An 11,348-nucleotide genomic window follows, 5' to 3' on the forward strand; every position below is an offset into this window, starting at 1 on the left:
TGATATTTATTTAAAGCAGTATTGCACTTATTGTTTTTATGTTTAAACCCTTTTTCGTCTTTGACCCATGTACAATGATAAATAGCTCTGTTTTAAATATAAAGTGGGTACGGAAAGTATTCAGACCCCCTTAAATTTTTCACTCTTTGTTATATTGCAGCCATTTGCTAAAATGATTTTAGCAAATGGCTGCAATATAACAAAGAGTGAAAAATTGAAGGGGGTCTGAATACTTTCCGTACCCACTGTATGTACAATGATATTTAGCTCTATTTTATAATATAAATGTACAGTGATAAATGTGACAGTATATTGCCAACTGAACCTGGCTGTATTATAACACTTTTTTTTTTTTTGGATTGTTTGTTAGTATGCATTTTAAAAAGTGGAACCAAACAGGGTGAAATATTGAAAAACTAAAACCTTGTACTCAGACAATGAAACTACATTTTTGTATCTTACATGTACTAAGCTCCTGAGCTATGCTATGATTCAACCTCCCAACTTTTCTCTTGATTTTTTATCAAAATGTGCTTTTTACCTTGCCGTCGCCTATTTTGCAATCAAGATGTTTTTTACATTTCACATGTGGCCAACAATATGTTGACACATCTGACGGTGGTGACGAAAACCTGAATTTGCATTCACTTTAACTATCAAATACATTGAATCAATCAATTACTGTATTAAAACAAACAGTGAGTATGTTATTGTTTAAAAGCTTTTATTCAAGATTCACATTTAAGTATTTTGATATATAATTGGAACACAAATGATCTATTTTCTCTCATCTCAGAACAGTGTGTCTGCTGTGCATCTGCTATGGTAACATGGTAACTTTTATATTAACAATTCAAACAATTAGTTGTTACCTCTATCCATTTACATTCACCAGGATCTTAATATTCAGATTTAAAGATCTTAACAAATTATCCAAAAATTAGATCAGAACACATATGATCAGAATACAAACAAACTGTATTATGTATAGATATGTTTTATCCAGTGTTATGTCTTCCCTCAGCCTTATGTTCCCTCAACCCTAACTCTGCTAGAAGTGATGACTATCAATCCACAAAAGCAATATATGCTGTCAGGTCACATATTTAGTATTATGCATTATTAATATTGGATTACTGTGAATGGGAAAATTATGAGTGATATAGGCCTAGCCTAGTTTTCTAATGCATATTTACTTTGTCACCATTGTGACCACATTAAACATCATGACATATCAAAATATATTACGTCCATACATTAAGAAATTGTTGATCGCTTTTATTAAATCTTTCCTTTTAGTTAAAACCGATCTGGGCAAACTGCTGTTCAGTGGCTAATTACCAAGGCCCCATTGATGTAAAAGATGATGTTGCTTTGTAGTCCTATTGTAACGATCACATAACTCACCCATAATGAAACGTTATTTCATTACGCAATATTTGCAGTCTTTAAAAATGGAGAAAAAAATTACACACTATTTGCAGTTCACTAGTTTAACAGCTCTTAGAGGCAAGATACACCTCCACGTATGTAAAAGTCAAGTTTGTCCTTCATTAAGTCAATAAATCTGTCATTCCTCCAGATGCGCTCAATGATACCCAATAAATCATCAGTTTTGGTTCATTATAAAATCACACCAACTCAGACCTGTTATTGCAAGGTGTCTCTAAACGCGCCAGTAGTATTTGTGGCTTACCTTCAGTTTTGCTAGAAGTTTTAAATATGGATATTTTTCTTACAAAAATGCATCAATTTGCTACAGGAGGCCTTTATTCACCCCCAGAGCCGTGTGAGGCGCGTTTTAATATGGATGGTTGCTCTTTATTTGACTACTTTTGGACTGCTGAACAAAAACACCCGCCCATGCCATTATAAAGCTTGGAAGAGCAAGGATAATTTTTAATATAACTCTTCGTCTGGATTCGTCTGAAAGAAGAAAGTCATATACAACTAGGATGCCTTGAGGGTGAGTAAAACATGGACTAATTTTCATTTTTGGGTGAACTAACCCTTTAATGACAAATGTATTTGAAATAAAAAAAGCATGTTGAATTGCACTAATTGAAAATAAAATGTGCTTGCATTTTAATGCATTGTATTTTCAGGGCTCGTATTTTTAGGGTCTGAAATTCAGTGTGGTTGTATATTTAAACTGTGAATATTTAATGGACTAATTCAGTGATATTAAAAGACCAGATTCAGTATACAGCTTATTGATGATGCAAACTATATATAGGCAGAAAGAAGATGAGCCCAGTATTTGAACGTAAGTTACACAACTTGCAAAACTTAACATTAAGCATTTTCCCATCAATTTTCTGTCTTTTCCTCACTAAGAGTTGCTCTCAGATTGGTCCTGAATCACTCTTAAGACTGTTGTTTGATGTTGTTATTGTTTTCTTAAATATGAACAATTTTTATTTAATGTTCCTTTTTTCTCTCTCTTTCTATGGTCAATTTATGAATGAACATGGACGTGAAACTGCCACTGTGGAAAATAATAGAATGACGCGTTTTCTTCACGTATCTCAATTTCACGTGTGAAGTGAAATAAAGTTTTGAACTGTTTCTTTTTGGATTACCTTTTTCAAACAAAGTTTTTTTCTCATGGACATTATGGAATAAATTCCCCTTCTGAATTATTCATTGGACTGTTTTTTTAATTTTTATTATTGTAACAGGTGGTTTCTTTTTTTTTGGGCTATCCTGGGTTCATTTAAATTGTCAGGGTTAAAACCTGACTGGCGCCCGAATATTTTCCTTAATATAGTTTATTCATGCTAGGGCGGCCACCACCGTTACATGCTGCAGATTTGTTGTCTGCCACTTTAAATGCTGGAGCTCTTTAAAGTTGAATGAATTCTAATTGGCTGTCGATGCTTTTATCGTTCATCAGCTTGAAAAAAAAATGCAACAATATAAAAGAGATTCCAACAATATAGTTTCTCAGTGCAGTTATCGATAGTTGTGCTTTGGAATCTGCTATTCTTTTATACAGAAGGGTTTTTTTTCCCACTTTTTCTTTTTTATTCCATTTTATTTTTTTATTGTTATCCTTACCGTACTTGGTGTGAATGTGCCTTTAGCCAGGAAAAGAGAAGGGCATCCAGGATTGTAATTGTTGGAATAATAGCTTGCCAATAATTCTGGGCAACAGAGACCCCCTCACTACAGTATGTCAGTAGTTCAAGAGAGATCACTGAGGCCCACCCCAAATACTCATCCTGATAATGTCATTTATGTTTGCAAACAGAAAGTATTAATAAATGTGGCTGCAAGCAGGAATTTTTGAGGCCGAACAAGTCAGAAACAAAGTGACAAGCTAAGCAAGCATGGCAGGGGAGAATCAGGAAAATGCTTATTATATGTCAGCATCTTTTTCTGCAGTCATTTACTCAGGATTATTATTAAAACTAATTTAATGACACAGATTAATAGTACAAATATTTCAGTTATGGGAACAATGGCAATATTATCTCTCTTTTTGGCAAATCGTCATTCAGAGTAACACATATATTTATGTAAAAACGAAACAATATACTTATTCTGACCTGTATTTATTAAAATACAAACAAGAATATATGATCATACTAACTTTTAATATATTTTAAATGATTTTCACTTCCTTACAAAAACTTCTTACAGGCAAATTGGAAAACATAGTGGTTTGAAGGACATTAGTGTCACATGTTGGTTTCTGTTTAGTTCCTGTCTGTCCTTATTTTGATAGTTTCCTGCTCATTTAGTTAATCATCATTCATTAGTTTCCACCTGTGTTGTATTAATCATCTCGTTTGCTCCTTAGTTGCCTGCCCTTTATAAGCCCTCAGTTTTTGTCATTTCTTGGTCTTGGATTAATGTTATTTAAATGGTCTATGTGTGCTGATGGCAATTAAAATACTACTTTACTCCTACTCCTTCGTCGTGCGTTCACTACAACCACGTACCGTGACAATTAGGAAAGTATGAAGATTTAAAAATTAAAGTTAATTGATATTTGAGGGCTGCACTGTGATGTTTAAATCATCTATTACTATTTGCACTTAGTGTAAATAGCATCTATCACTTTTGCACTTAGTGTAAATGGCATCTATCACTATTTGCACTTAGTGTAAATAGCATCTATCACTTTTGCACTTAGTGTAAATGGCATCTATCACTATTTGCACTTAGTGTAAATAGCATCTATCACTTTTGCACTTAGTGTAAATGGCATCTATCACTATTTGCACTTAGTGTAAATAGCATCTATCACTTTTGCACTTAGTGTAAATGGCATCTATCACTATTTGCACTTAGTGTAAATAGCATCTATCACTTTTGCACTTAGTGTAAATGGCATCTATCACTATTTGCACTTAGTGTAAATAGCATCTATCACTTTTGCACTTAGTGTAAATGGCATCTATCACTATTTGCACTTAGTGTAAATAGCATCTATCACTTTTGCACTTAGTGTAAATGGCATCTATCACTATTTGCACTTAGTGTAAATAGCATCTATCACTTTTGCACTTAGTGTAAATGGCATCTATCACTATTTGCACTTAGTGTAAATAGCATCTATCACTTTTGCACTTAGTGTAAATGGCATCTATCACTATTTGCACTTAGTGTAAATAGCATCTATCACTTTTGCACTTAGTGTAAATGGCATCTATCACTATTTGCACTTAGTGTAAATAGCATCTATCACTTTTGCACTTAGTGTAAATAGCATCTAGCACTATTTGCACTTAGTGTAAATGGCATCTATCACTGTTTGCACTTAGTGTAAATGGCATCTATCGCTATTTGCACTTAGTGTAAATGGCATCTATCACTGTTTGCACTTAGTGTAAATGGCATCTATCGCTATTTGCACAGTGTAAATATAATCTAATTGCTATTTACATTTAATGTTAATGGCATCTATCGCTATTTGCACTTAGTGTAAATGGCATCTATCGCTATTTGCACTTAATGCCCGGCCCTCCGAAATGTGACGTCACACTGTGAGAGAATCAAAACGGCAGGCCTAGTGAGACTGACTTGGTTTAAAGGGGATTAAAAAATGAGGAGTGGGTGGATTTTTATTATTGTAGGGTGGTTGTGTTCACACACTGCCAACACACATTTATGTCCAGACACCATGTAAAAGTGGATTTTGCGTAATAGGTGCCCTTTAAATTTGTTTTCTTTTTGTAATTGTGTGTTTAGTCATGCAACCTCTTGTCAGATTCTATTGTCTTGATGAGTTAAAGCACACATATGTGGATGATTGGAATTTTTGTACTTAAAAAAAAAATGGTCTCATGTCTTTTGCCCTCATTGTAAAAGTGAATCTGCATTGGCTAGTGCAGGTTTTGAGCTCTATCAAATATTTCCCTGGATGGAGGAATTCCCGGGGGTTTTTTTCTTTAAAGACAGTCCCCTAAGATTGAAAATGTCCTATTAGTTAATCGTGCAGTTTCTGGGAGTGATGCACAGGGCAGGTGCGAACAAGGAAGTTTGTTAATGAGTAACCTTATTTTGTTAAAAAGTAACAAATGAATTATAAGTGTTAAGCTCAGCCTATAAATATGTTATGACAGCACTGAGTCATTGTAGAAGGAGGATGTTTCTGGGGCTTTGCAGACGAGCAAGAGATTCACCGTAAACTGTTGAAGTGTATGGAGGATGGCGAAGTGTAAAACAGACTGCATCGAACAACCTCTGTCTGTGGCCTTTGAAAAACTTGGTTGTGTTGTTGGTAGACATCCATGTGTGTTTCTTTTATTAGCTTTATATGTGGCTGCTGCCCTTGGAACTGGTTTTGTTTTTCTTCAGGAGAGGGAGGCGAATGATATTGAAGACCAGTTTACACCTGTCAATGGACCTGCCAAGTTGGAGAGGGCAATTGTGGTGGAAAATTTCCCACAATCTGAAGAGTTTTCTGATTTACGGCTTGCGTCTGAAGGCACTTATGCCTCTTTGATCATCACAGGCTTGCAAGGAGAAAATATATTAACCGAAGCAGCTTTTAACGACATTATAGAGCTAGACAGAAAAGTGAAAAGTATAACGACAGGAAAAACTTTTGAAAACCTCTGTGCCAAAACAAAGGGAAGGTGCATATTAAATGCAATTTTAGACATTATCAATTACAATGCTACTGAAATTGTTTCTTCAAACATAACATATCCGAAGAATAATGACATCTTTTTGGGAACAACCATTGGCGGTGTAGAGCTGAATAGCTCAAAGCTCACCAGTGCCAGAGCGGTCAGGCTTTTTTACCTCTTAGATGAGAAGAAGACAAAGGAAACCTCTTGCTGGCTCAATGGCTTTCTAAAACTCCTCTCAAACTCTACAGAATAGAAAACGGTAAGCAAAAGAAATTATTGTGAGTTATGATCTATATCTACATGTATACAAACACCTGATGACCTGATTGTGTGTGTGTGTGTGTGTCTGTGTGTAAAAGTACCTCAAGTGTCATTAATCAAATAATCTCCAATAACTGAAACTAAAGAACCAAAAGTCATTTTGACAACAGTTCCAAAATGTTGAGAGAATGAACCAAATCTATGTACATTTTCTTGATTTTTCTGCTGGCTATTCATGTCCTGTAATGATTTTCCCTAACTAATTCTTCACTATGCTATATCCTAACTAATTCTTCACAGTGATTATAATGAACATTTGTCATTTGTGTTGAATTTTTACAGGTCCATGTGTCTTACTTTACATCGATATCAAGACGAGTTTGAGAACAATTCAGACTCTATCATCCCCCTTTTCTCTGTTATGTATGTCCTAGCCATTACCATTTCAGTTCTGTCTTGTTTAAGGTATTGTAAAGAATTAAAATTCCCATTAGCACATTTCTATCACTAGTTATGGTATTGATCCCTTGTGTCCTTCCCCAGGTTAGACTGCGTCAGGACGAAGGTGTGGGTGGCTGCGTTGGGTGTTGTCTCTGCTGGTATGGCCGTGTTGGCCAGCTTTGGACTGCTGCTGTTCTGTGGGATGCCATTTGCCATGACCGTGGAAACAGCCCCCTTTCTGATTCTCGGTAAATTTCATTTATTTCCTCACCTAGTAGGCGTCTCACAGCTGATGTTAACAGGCTCCGCTGTTTTCCAGGTGTTGGTGTTGACGACATGTTCATTATGATCTCCTGCTGGCAGAAGACTGAAGTTGATAAAGACGTTGAGGTTCGCTTAGCAGACACATATAAGGAGGCTGGTGTGTCCATAACAATCACCACGCTGACAGATGTGCTGGCTTTCTACATCGGTCTTGCGACACCCTTCCGCTCGGTTCAGTCCTTTTGCTTGTACACCAGCACAGCTCTTCTGTTTTGCTACATCTTCAACATCACCTTCTTTGGCGTGTGTCTTGCACTGAACGGAAGGCGAGAGAAAGGCAACAGACACTGGCTGACCTGCATGAAAGTCCCAGAAGCCACTGGTGATGGTAGAGGTTGTTGTGTTGGTGGGGCGTATGATGAAGACACGCATACGGAATTTGAAATGCCAATGAATTCATTCTTTAAAAACTATTACGGCCCGTTTCTGACAAGAGTGTGGGTTAAGACACTCGTGTGTCTGATCTATGCCGGCTATTTGGCAGTCAGTATCTACGGATGCTTCCAAATACAGGAAGGTCTAGATGTGAAAAATTTAGCAGAAGATGGCTCTTATGTTGGTAGTTACTATGACAAAGAAGATTAATTCCTCTCTGCCTTTGGTCCCGATGTCATGTTAGTTATAAAGGATGAAGACTTTCAATACTGGAACCCAACTGCTCGCAAAAGTCTTGACTTGTGTTTGGAAAATTTTCAAAATCTGACAATGGCACATTCAGGCATTCTGCCTGTTTCTTGGCTGAGTGAATACATGAAGTTTGGACTGAATGCTGGTTTCGATTTAGACAATGAAATGCAGTTCAAAAGCCATTTAACTGCATTTCTTACACAGTTTGGATTCAGTCAAGATGTTAATTTCACTAACAGCCAAATTCATGCATCACGTATGTTCATTCAGACTGCGAACATCAGCACATCGAGCGATGAGAAGAACATGCTGAATGCATTTAGAGAAACTGCAGAAAAATGTGGGAAGTTGCAGACACACATTGATCTGATTGTGTACCACCCTGCATTCATCTATTTCGACCAATTTGCCGTCATAATCAGTAATACAATCCAAAACTTAGTGATTGCTACATGTGCGATGTTAGTTATTTCACTCCTGTTGATCCCAAACCCTCTTTGCTCTCTCTGGGTGACATTTTCCATCGCATCTGTCATTGTGGGAGTGGCCGGTTTCATGGCATTATGGGATGTTAGTTTAGACGCTGTGTCTATGATAATTCTTGTTATTTGTATCGGATTTTCTGTTGACTTCTCTGCTCACATATCCTATGCTTTTGTGTCAAGTGAAAAATCCTCAGCGAATGAAAAAGCCATGGATGCCATCAATAAACTGGGCTATCCGATCGTTCCGGGTGCTGTGTCCACTATCGCAGGTGTGGTGGTGCTTTCGGCTGCCAAAAGCTACATCTTCAGGACCTTCTTCAAAATCATGTTCTTAGTCATTCTGTTTGGGGCCGTCCATGGCATCATATTCATACCTGTGTTCCTGACCTTCCTTGACACTTGTAGTAACAGTCATGAAAAAAACAAAGAAAATCTTCCAGAGCACAGTGTCACAAGCGAGCGGAAAGTTAAAGCAATCGTGATTCAGAATGAATGGTCTGCTGATCCTGACTGTTACTAAGCTTACTTTTCTGAAAAATGTCACCTGTAGAATTTATTAATCAAGGTTAATTTCTGAATATACTATTGTGCTCAAGTTTTCCCCTCAATCTAAATGCACAGGTGAAATTGAGACTAAATTGTGTGTGTGTGTGTGTGTGTGTGTGTGTGTGTGTGTGTGTGTGTGTGTGTGTGTGTGTTCACCCTGTGATGAACTGGCCATCTGTCCTGGGTGTTTCCCAATTAACGGCCCGAGACAGTGTGATAGGCACCGTGACCCAACATAGGACAAGTGGTTTCGAAAATGGATGAACTTTTTTCTTTTTGTATGAGCTTAGCTCTGTATGACACTTTGATTTGACCATGCAACAAGATCCTAAAATAGCAATCATTCTGTTATGTTCTTATGTATATACACTGCATGTTAAATTTTTTTGTGCATTTACATTTTAATCAAGTTTTTCTATTTCTTTTTTTTTTCTTCAATATTATTTTCAATGCATTTCTATTTAATATGCACATCTATTCATTTTAACACGTCAATGGAAACACAGCTTTGCATTTGTAATCCAGTTCAAATCCACTTTCAAGTACATTGATTAAACCACATTACTAAACACTGGGAATTTTATGGCATTAAAAGAACTTGATCTCAGCATAATTGTCACTGAAGTTAATGAGTGTTTAATTTATGACACAGTATATGCACGAATGCATAAACACCTCTACCCCTGATGTTCTCTCCTGCATCTTGTAAGCTTGATGCCATGATAGATGTAAGCAGAGGCAATATTTCCTGGTCAACATTTCCTTGTTCCTGGTCCCTTGTGGAAAGTAAATCTTTGCTAATGCAAAAAGTAAAACAGTAACCCATCTATTCTGTGTCACTAAACACACTAAACAGATATTATTAAGGACATAATGTGCCTAATTTGTCTATAATATTGTCACGGAACACTCTCAAACAAGACTAAGATTCAACAATGATTCTCTGGTGGCTATCATGAGCAGACCAGCTGATGGCTTTGACAAATATAGTCACAGGTTAATAGCCAAACCGCAAAACTGTGTAGTAAGGTGACCAGACGTGCCATTTCCTGGGGACACGTTCTGGCCAGGATTTCTAAATTGCCTAAAATATCCAGATTCGAAAGCATAAGGAGCTGTCTGCTCTGCTCTCTATAGCTCTCAAGGTACTTGCACTGCAAAAAATGCTTTTCTTACTTAGATTTTTTTGTCTAGTTTCCAGCCAAAATATCTAAAAATCTTAAATCAAGTAGGATTTTCTAGACAAGTAAAAATTATTGTCTTGTTTTCAGAAAAAAAACAAGTCAAAATTAAATGAGTTTTTGCTTAGAACAAGCAAAATAATGTGCTAATGGGGTAAGCAAAATAATCTTATTTCAAACAGAAAATATATAAAAACTTCATTTTTGATTATAGTAATATGCATTGCTAAGAACAACTTTAAAGGCGATTTTCTCAATATTTAGATTTTTTTTTTTTTTGCACCCTCAGATTTCAGATTTTCAAATAGTTGTATCTCGGCCAAATATTGTCCGATCCTAACAAACCATACACCAATGGAAAGATTATTTATTCAGCTTTCAGATGGTCAAATGTCACATATATCAACTCTGAACATCACAAGACAAGCTACTACAAAGTCACAACTAAAATAAAAGCAAAAATAAAAGTAAAGAAAAGAAATACCAAGACAATTTAGCTGCATAATTTATTCATGCCGCAATGCTTGCTGGGAGCCATGGATAAGCTTTGTACTATGCTGGTACCCAGCATGCATTGCAACATGAAGCTTTCTGTTGATTGTCAGCATTGATGGGTTTCATATGCTGATTATTGATGTCTGTGTGTCTGAATGATGCAATAGATTAAAGCTATTTGTGCTCAACATGATTTTAAAACTCTTGAAGATATGTTTGTCACAAACACTTCTGGATCTCGAGCTGTATCATGATTACTGTAATTAATAAAGTTAACTAATACAGTTACAGTTAATGGTTCCACTTTATTTTGATGGTCCCTTTAACACATTCTGTTGACTATAAGTAACGTTGCACCTACATATCTTATTAGTAGACTGGTAGGGTTAGGGTTAGATTAAGTTGTCATGTACTTGCAAAGTTACTTGTAGTCAGTAGAATGTCTGTTAGGAGACCATCACAATAAAGAGTTAGCAGATATTAAGCACACAGTCTACTAATACTCTAATGAGAGTTAGTTGACATGTAGGTGCAATGTTACTTATTGTCAACATAATGTTCAAAAGGGACCATCAAAATAAAGTGTTACCCAGTTAATAACCCATGTAGTAGACCAACACTACATCAACACTGAATCAATGTTAGTGCATCAGCCAAACCATCGTGAAGTGAAGTGAAGTGACGTGACATGTGGCCAAGTATGGTGACCCATACTTGGAATTAGTGCTCTGCATTTAACCCATCCAAAGTGAACACACACACACCGTGAACACACCCGGAGCAGTGGGCAGCCATTTTTGCTGCGGCGCCCGGGGAGCAGTTGGGGGTTCGGTGCCTTGCTCAAGGGCACCTCAGTCGTGGTATTGAAGGTGGAAGAGAGCGCTGTACATTCACTACCCCCA

General features: G+C 36.6%; 1 pseudogene; it reads left to right on the forward strand.

The window, feature by feature from the left end:
- The first annotated feature begins 5,658 nt into the window (after positions 1 to 5,658).
- LOC107661929 (patched domain-containing protein 3-like) lies at positions 5,659 to 8,744 on the forward strand (annotated as a pseudogene).
- Positions 8,745 to 11,348: the final 2,604 nt, after the last annotated feature.

This window comes from Sinocyclocheilus anshuiensis, unplaced genomic scaffold (genome assembly GCF_001515605.1).
Source record: "Sinocyclocheilus anshuiensis isolate Anshui unplaced genomic scaffold, SAMN03320099.WGS_v1.1 scaffold1040, whole genome shotgun sequence".
NCBI classification, from domain to species: Eukaryota; Metazoa; Chordata; class Actinopteri; order Cypriniformes; family Cyprinidae; genus Sinocyclocheilus; species Sinocyclocheilus anshuiensis.